The sequence below is a fragment of the Echinops telfairi genome, unplaced genomic scaffold (assembly GCF_000313985.2).
Source record: "Echinops telfairi isolate 266 unplaced genomic scaffold, ASM31398v2 ScPeMD7_7469;HRSCAF=8507_1, whole genome shotgun sequence".
Classification (NCBI taxonomy): domain Eukaryota; kingdom Metazoa; phylum Chordata; class Mammalia; order Afrosoricida; family Tenrecidae; genus Echinops; species Echinops telfairi.
The window spans coordinates 130,477,517-130,486,955 of NW_022111373.1; the positions used below are offsets into that span (position 1 = coordinate 130,477,517).

At 39.5% G+C, this 9,439-nt stretch overlaps 1 protein-coding gene and 1 pseudogene across 1 annotated transcript in view; both read left to right on the forward strand.

Annotated features, from left to right (window-relative positions):
• Positions 1-8,126, forward strand: part of LOC101652036 — a 10,481-nt pseudogene extending 2,355 nt beyond the window's left edge.
• Positions 1-9,439, forward strand: part of CDH12 (cadherin 12) — a 532,964-nt gene that overhangs the window by 128,849 nt on the left and 394,676 nt on the right. The gene's annotated exons all lie outside the window — the stretch shown is intronic.

Sequence of the window (9,439 nt, forward strand, 5' to 3'; positions counted from 1 at the left end):
CTGACTAGAGTGTTTCTTAGAGACAAGGATGGTGAGACTTCTTACATAGTTTTAACATTGTTGTCCAGAAAAACCAATCCCTGGGGAAGACCATCACACTTGGTAAAATCGAGGGGCAGGGAAAAGTGGAGAGCCCTCAAGGAGATGGGTGAACACAGTGGCTCTAACAGTGAGTTTAGGCAAAAGAACAATTCTGAGGATGATGCAGGACCAGTAGGGTTTCCTTCTGTGGTGCATTTCAATGGACTCTAGGGGTCAGCACTGACTTGATGACATATACAGACAACAAGACAATTGAGTTCTATAGAGGTTAATTCATGTACACTATTCATTGTATGCATAGACAGAAACACTTTGAAGAAAATAAAATGAGGGTCGATACCATGGCTGCCCTTAGTTTTCATGGAATTGCACTTAATTTTTCGGTGCAGAGAAGGGAGAGAGAGAGACACAGGTGGGGGCAGAGAGTGAAAATGAGAGAGGAAGGGTATGAAAGGGAATTGGACATTATAATAATAAGAAATTAAAAATGCATTGTGATATTAAACAATGCGCAAAAAGTAGCTTATGGACAGTGTCAGATGATCATCAATATCCATTAAATATGGATTCTTGCACCCTTAACACCTAAGCCCAGAGGAAAACAGATGATAAGGGAGACTTTAAGTAACAATTACCACAACAAAATCTCAAATAAAATTATTATACAACATTACTGAGATATAATTTTTTATTATTATTCTGAGTCTATTTGATTGCTGAAAGAGGCCTTAGTGGCATTATAATTAAACAACTGGCTGCTAATAAAAAAAAAACAACTCACCACAGACTCCCTTGGGGGGAAAAGTCCCTTAAAGACTACTGCCTAGAAAGCTCTATAATCCTTTGTGCTTTGTTCTAAGTAGGGTATCTATGAGTCTGAATTAACACAATGCTGTTGATTACAGCTTCTTTGTTTATAATCTAGTCTTAATTTCTCTTTACTGGAAGGAGCCCTAGTTGGGAGTAGGTGGGAGGATGTGGTTTAGGAAAGGAGTGGACTGCTACGATAAGATCCCCTACTGAAACTCACTAACCAATCTGCAGAAGAGGATTGAAACTACTTACTCCTGTAAGATTTACAGCCTTGTGAGCCCAATATTGGGCCATAGTGCATGTGTGTCCATACAGTGACAGTGGGTTTTGATCTCTTTGTTGAGTCTAGTGGCTTCATTGAGCCTAGTGGTTCTTTGTTGATCTTAGTGCTTGAGCACCTGACTACTGTCTAAAAGTTTGGTAGTTGGAACCCATGAGACACTTCACGGGGGAAAGGTGGATGTGTGGGGGGGGCAGTTCTTCAGTGACAATTTACAGTCTTTGAAATTCTACAGGGTATGTTACATGTTGAAAGTCGATGTCATCAGGGAAATATTTAATAAGCAAAGTGCACTTCAATAATGAATTGGATTTCCTTATGTTTTAAAGAAGTTGTCTACCTCTAGCGGGATGACATTGGATTTTATAGGGGTTGTATGGCAGTACTGCACTGGCTCACCCCATCTCCAATCCTACTTTCCCATTAGCCTTATTCTTCCATCCCTACTGATCCTTATTCCAGCATAATTGTTGGTCTCACAAGACACAGCTTGTGTACCTTAGTATCAGGTGGGGTGGGTGTGGTAGTTGTATAATTTGAGAGGATTAAGTTTGAAGGGGTGGAGTCTCTCCTGTCAATCAGGTCATAGTCCTGAAGCCTGTGTGAATGACCTTCTCCTGAGGATTCTGGGAATTCCTGTATGCCTCTTTGGAGGCAGGAGACACTCTGGCTCTTTCAGCTCACTCCTGCTAGACATTACTGGTGACAAGACTGATGGAGCTATGCTGATGTACCTGGAGGACCTACATGGAGATCCATGCCAGTGTTGAGATGCATCTACTGTCACTGGATCCACAAGGCTTTCCACCCACTGGCCTGTGATCTTCCTGCATTCAGCATCATTGCATGTATTTTGTGAGTCTGAAAAGGATTTTATGGATTGGTATTGGACATATGTGCTAATATTGGATGTATGGACTTTATCTGGACTGGGCTGGAATGTTAATCTAGTCAATCCAGACTAACACAGAAGAATTAGTCAGTAGGTTATCTGGACATGATCTCTGGAATAGATAATGTGAGGAAATTTGGGATGGGTCATCCAGACTTCTCACTGTCCTTGATTTGACAGGTGGAATGGATCAGGTAATGTGCTAGTCAGAGTAGATTAGAGAAACAAATTCATAGACACGCATGTGTATAGGAAAGAGCTTTATATACAAGAGCAATTGAATATTGAAAAACATCCCAGCCCAATCAGGATCAATTCCATAAATTCAATATTAGTCCATATGGCTGATACCAATCTATAAATTCCTCTTCAGACTCAGGAAACACATGCAATGATGCAGGATGATCACAGGACAGTGGGTGGGAAGTTTTGTGGATCCAGTGGTGTCATATGCATCTCTACAATGTCAAGGGTCTCCATGCATCAGGGTAGCTTCATGAGGCTTCAAGTTAGAAACGTTTTTCATGGAGTGAGCCTGATTCCTGCCTCCAAGGAGCTTCTTAACTCCTAGCGTCTCCAAATGAGGTCCTGAAGCTGCCACCTGATTGACAGGCTAAACCCCACCCCTTCACTCTTAATCCTCTCAAACTGACAACAGATTTTGTAACTAGCAAGGGTAGATGGTGTTGGGATGGGTCATCTGCACCTGACAGGTGGAATGGGTCATGTGAGGCAATTCAGGATGGTAGTTCCTTTAGATTCCATAGGTCAACCAGACCTCTAGCTGCCTGATAAGGCATAGTCCTTGTCTCCTATAGAATCGCTGTGAATCATGGTCTACTTGACAGCAGTGGCTTTCTGATGGGTTTGCTTTGTTTACCCTGTATTGAAAGTTCATTGTGTTCCATAGACTGTGCTAAGGGTGAGATTTAGGGAACTCTGTTGACCTCTTGGTTTATTTGCAGTGAGTAACTCACTAGCATCCAAACAGAAACAACTAACTCTGTAATGTATTATGTATAGTAGCTATTAGGAGCAGCCAACACTGCTTAATATGATGAGAACTATGTGTGTGTTCATGCATCTGAATGCACTGAAAAGTATAAACAACCAAAAAACAGTGCTTTTTTCTTCTTATTTGAAAAAGAACACAAGATGCTTAGCCTTGGAGGTGGATAGAAAGTTCTCCCCTCAGAAAATCTTTAAGGAAAAGCCAGGCAAAGTCAGGTAGTTGCGTTGAAACCTTACTTAACTTTTATTTTTCAAGAACAAAAGATTTTGATGTATCATATTCATTTAATTGTCTTTTTACATTATCAGAAAAAGAAACCATGTAGAGGTTTAATCAACCTGATACCCTTGAGTTATTGTTAAATACATTAGTAAGTCATTTTGTAATTGTATAGGGAATGAGCTAAAGACCAGAGTTTTAAATAACATGAAGAACATTAAATTATTTTATATCTCATTATAACTTTAAAATGAATCATAGATTTGACATACATTTTATCTAGGCCCAGAGGATTAGGCTAAATATCCAAAGTAATTTACCTCAAACCATTTCTTCATAGCACACATTGTGTGTGAGTACATATTTCCTTACATATCTTAAGTTTCAAATGTATTAGATGCCTATGAGGAACTTTTAAATTTTTTTACAATATGGTGATTTAAAACTCCTCAAAGCAGACTATATTTCAGTTGGTAAGAGCCAAAAATATCTTACTGACAGTACATAAGCAAGGTGTATATTAACAAAAATGACTTTGGGGGAGGCTCAAGTACCATGTTGGAAAATGGTAAATGTTGGAAAAGTGTTGGTAAATGGAAAATAAGAAGCATCTCCTGACCAAAATTGAGGACAGTTGGTGAACAAGTATATTATATTCAAGTGCAACTGAACAGGGAATATGCAAGTAAGCAGAATGTGAGTATGTAAGTGAAAAAGTCACTTATAACCGAGACCACCAAATACATAGTGAAATTCACATTGAATAATTCAATAACATATAGGGAATCTTCTTGATTTTATGGTACTGCCTATGATTACCCCACCGCAAGTCTGCTTTAAAAAAAAAAGAGAGAAAGCAGTTGCATTTGATCCACCCTCGCTGATGAAAACTTCCAATAGTTCATAAAAAGTCTTAAAATCAAATGCGCCATTTGACTTTCAAGTCTCTGTGTCCATGCAAAAGTCAGATAATTCAGAAGGGAGACAGAAGATTTGATCTTTGAATTATTGTATTGACAATGAATATTTAATAGATCATGGACTTCCAATGAACAAATGAATCTGTGTTGGACGGTGTGCAGCAAGAATGTTCATGGAGCCTGTCATCAGGATGGCTCCCATTCATGCAGGGCAGCATGGATGGTAAAGTCAATGGTCAGTGGAAGACAGAGAAGACCCTCAATAAGATGGACTGACACAGTCCCTGCAACAATGGACTCATATGCAGGGATGGTTGCAAGGATGACTCAGGACCCAGGGTTTTAAGCCAGAACCAACTTGATAGCCATTATCAACAACAATAGTAACTTTCTTTGTTTTTAGTTTGTGCAGACTGAACGTGCAAGAGCTCCAAATGAGTCATTAACAAAGTGAGGTGTAGCCAGTGAATAAGCTCTTCGAGTCATGACTCTTGAAGTGTTGTATTTTAATTCAGGGCTCCATGACTGTGGTAATGATCCCACATTGGAAGAAGTTCTCTGTTTCAGGATTAAGGTGGAGCTAAATCAACCTTAGTCGAGGTGTGAACCAATTCAGACCCTTTGTTTCTTTGGAGGTATTTTTTAAGATGACTTTACAAGACATCATCGGTCCTGCATTTGCTTTGTGAGTATGGTCAGCTAAAAGTTAAAACCACACCCCCTATCAAAGCCTTTCCTGGTGTATAAGAGCCATGTCAGACACAGAAAAAAGTTTCGGGACCATTAGAGAAGCACATCCTAGGATCTGTCTGAAGTGCCGGAGGCCACTGAGATCGGGTGCACCAGACTCTGTGACACAGAAACTCAGAGGAGCAGGGCAAAAACTACAGGGTGCCTTCTCCTCATCTGGTCTGGAACTATGGGACTGTGAGATTGAGCTTTAGGTGGGCTGGCCTCCTGGTCCAAGGACATAGAAGCTCAGGGATCTGAAGGGCTGAGGACTAGAGAGAGATTTGACTGCTGGCTGAGGAGATCTGTTGCTGTATCCTTACTGTTTCCTGATTTTGATATTTGGTCCTTAATTGATGTCCCTAATAAATACCCTTAGTAATGAGTATGGTCTGTGGGTTCTGTGTGGCCATTGCAATGAAATATTGGACCTTGAATACAAGTAGAGTGGCATAGGAAGAACGATGGGTGTCAGAATAGGAAAGAAGGAGAGATCATGTCCCACCCCTCCCTTGTGACGATTTGAGGAGTCTAAAAACAAAACAGAAAAATCTCACTGCCACCATGTCCATTCTGACTCATGGTGACACTGAAAGACAGGGTAGCAATGCTCTTTCTGGTTTCTGAGACTGCGACCCTTGGAGGCAGTGGAAGGCATCTTTTGCTCACAGAGCAGGTGTTGGTTTAGAACTGTTAGCACCCGCATCTGCAAGCACTACACCACTGAGGCTGCAAAAGAGGGCATTAGAGGGAGGTCAAATATGGCCTCCTTGATGCCATTTATTGAACAAATTTAACTTATGACTGTTTGATGGGTGCTGGTAGAAGACATGACATTTCAGGGCCAGAGACAAGGTACTTTGTTACGCTATGAGATTCATGTTTGAATCAGTTAGCTTTGTCGTGAAATTCCACAGAGACTCACGTGCACTTTTTATGTGGAGTGGATTTTTATGAAAGCTTTACAACCCTGGACTCAGAAACCAAATTCCTTAAACAGGTACTTTCTGCATAAAGTGTAGTTGGGCAACATTTGACTGCATATATATCTAAGGTCTCAGCCTCTGTAAAATATTTTGTATTTAAAATCTGAGGTACATATAGATGGGTGCTATTTTGTGATGTGCATGACTGCAAGGAGAGCAAACAGCACTGACTTTTGCCTGAGACAAAGCTCAAAACACACGCCTGGAGAGTCCAGGTCCCTGTGAGTGAACTCTTTACATGTGTAGAAAGCACCGTTTTCCTTCAGGGGACTGGCTCGTGGTTTTGAACTGCTGATCTTGTGGGTCACAGACCAAAATTAATTTTTCTCTTTTACAACGTGATACTGTCAACTATATACTATGTGTTACCAGAAGATAGAAAATGATCCTTAAGATTGTGAACAAAAAGCGACCTGGGAATGAGGCAGGACTGAGTATGTCTTCTCGTTAGCATTTACCAAAATTATAGCAAATTAGTTGTCATTAGAGTAAATCTGAATTGTTCATAAATGAATATTTATATATTGGGGAGAGTTATATAATCCTTAGTATGTTTTAACTTCTTGTAGAATATTTAGACTGTAGCTCAGCAGGTAACATCTACATTGGCAAGAACAATGTGTGAGCACTGTAGTGACTTTTTCAAACCATAAGCAACTTTCCCTTGCAATATCTATCTATAAAAGTCATTGGGTTGTATAAATGGCTAGGAAGTTGGTTGATTTCCCGTAATAAAATAATGGTTTACTAAACACTGGCCTAACTTTGAAATGATGTGTAGATGCTTCTTGAATTTCCAAAAGATTAAACTTGCTTTCCAAAATATCAAATAGTTTAACGATCCTGTGCTTTGCCCCATAGGTTTTCAGTTGGTGTTTTTCTTGACATTAACCAGCTTTGTGCAAAGTAACTTCACTCTGTTCCTTTATTTCCTCATTAGTCTAATAACAGAAAATCATAGAAACGGAGAAGTGTGCACTCCTGTGTTGAACCAGTTATTTTGTTCATGAAATGTGAGAGATTCCATGACTTTAAGAGCTTGTTAGAGTTGGAAATGCATGCTCTAATGAATAATAGATAAATCATTAATTTAAACTCTGGCATTTGTATTGGAATATTTTTATCTGAGTTTGCGAAGAATTGGCACAGATCTGAAACCTTACCCTACTTGTAAGCTAATGAGTTAGATAATTAGTTTGGTAAATGGCAAGGAAAGGGGTAAGGCCGCTGGGTCAGTGAGAGGAGCCTAGGGAGCACAGTGGGTTCCCAGCCTCTGTGCAGAAGGAAGATGAGGCTCTCTACTCTAGCAAAGACTTACAGGCTCCGAACCCCCCTGGCACAGCTGTACTGCTCTGCCCTACAGGACTGCTATGAGTGGGAATGGACTGAGAGCATGGGGCTTTGGTTTGGGGTTTGGTTCACTGTGATGACAGTAACCGGAGCTTCATCATTTTTGTGTGCGTCCATTCTTAAACCTCACCTACTATACGGCTACAGGGAAGTGTTCAAATAGCACCTGCACAGCAAAAGTGTTAAGAGGAAACCCATTTTAGGAAACTTTATATTGGGCAATACCCATGCCTGAATTTGGTTCAGAAGGGTGGCATTATCTCTGTTTCCTGTAAACAAGAAGGCATCTTGCTCAAATTAAAAATGGTAATAATAAAAAGAGGCTTCAACAAGATGGTTGGCTGCTAAGGCTAGGTGTACCCCTGAAGATTCCTGAGGCTGTATTTGTGCAAGTGTACATTCTTTCCTGAAACAGCTGGGGAATGAGACTGCAGACATAGTACTAAAGAAGTTGATGAACAATATCAAAAGTATAAGTATATGGAACTCAATCTTGCACACAAAAAAAGGAGGCTAACAGGTCAGATTCCAGAAATTAAGCAGACTTTAGAAATGCTCAAATACATGCAGAAGAAAAAAAGAGTCCACCATTTCACTGGAGAGCAGATTCTTATTGGCAGATAACCTCTTCAGCCAAGCTTCCATTCCTCCTACTGACCGTGTGTGTCTGTGGCCGGGGGCGAATGTAGTGCTCAGATGTGATATTGATGAAGCTCCGGCACTGTTGGGAAAGACCTTAGCAACTGCCACAAAGAACCTTGCTTCTCTTGACTTTCTTCGAGACCAATTTACAACTACGATAGTCAATATGGCAAAGATTTATAATTTGGGTATAAAAATAAGAAACGAAAATGATTCTACAAGGCAAAAAGCTAGCAATTGAAAGGTTTTCCAAGCAGATGTTGTTTTGAATACTCCACAATTTGTTCTTAAAGATTGATATAACTTTGAATAACTTTTTAGCAACAAGGATGATGAGTGCAACTTTTAAAAACACCAAATGCCATTTATTTATTTATATAGAAAACTAGTTTCCAATATTTTATGTCATTAAAAGTATGCTGTATTCTTTATCACATTTCCTAACAAAATAAACACATTATTTCATCAGATTTGCATGTCACGAACAAACTGAGTCGAAAGGGCCCTAGACAGAAAGCTAGGCACTAGCACAGGTTACCCGTTTTTATAGATATGCTTTTATTGGGGGCTCTTACATCTCTTATCACAATCAATACATCCCTCCAATGTGTCAACCACATTTGCACATATGCCACCATCATCATTTTCAAAGCATTTTCTTTCACTTGAGCCCCAGATACGAGCTCCCCATTTCTGCCCCTCCCTCCCCCACCCACAGCCTCCCTCATGAACTCTTTCTTTATGTGGCTAAACCAGTTTCAAGGTAAGAAAGATAGTCTGAATATTTGCAGGCTTGATTTTCTTCAATGCATGTGAAGTTTTATGAAGATGTGACCATTGATTTATCTTATGTAAATCACTTTCCATGAATTACTGGTTAACCTATAACTCTCATAATATTTGGAACTTTTCAGGAAACAGTAATTTGTCTTTCTAAGTAGGAAGAGGGCTACCGAGACCACACATTTTCTTATCCCAAATCGTGCACACTGCCTTAGCAATGGCAGCATAGGGGAATTTAACCTATGCTAAATAAGATTACCTGCTCAGGACTCACTGCTAAGGCAATTTTTTTTTTAATTTATTAAAGATTCTCCAAAAAAGCTTAGCAGGAATAGTAAGGTGAATGCCGATCTGCAATGGGAAAAAGGTGTGAACATTTTTATTCATGATAAAACCTCATACAAGTAATACATTCCCATGTAAGCCTGTTGGTGTAGTGGCTAGTGCTAAATAGTACAGATTCTGGTAAAAATACAAATGTACTATTCCCCTTTCATGTAGTAAACATTTGTACAATGTTTTGCACTCCTATTGCATGATATTAAAACAGTGCAGTTATTAAAAAAACAGCCAAAACAACAACAAAAACGAAATCTATTCCATCATTGGATTATAATTCAAAAACAAAGGTCGGCAATATCTCATTTAAAAGATATCCAGAATCCCCAAAGACGTGGAAATTAACTTCTCCTGAAATTGTTGTATAATAAAGAGTGGTATGAAGTTCAATAATCAGTTGAAATGTTAAGCAGGTGGGGGATTTTTCACATA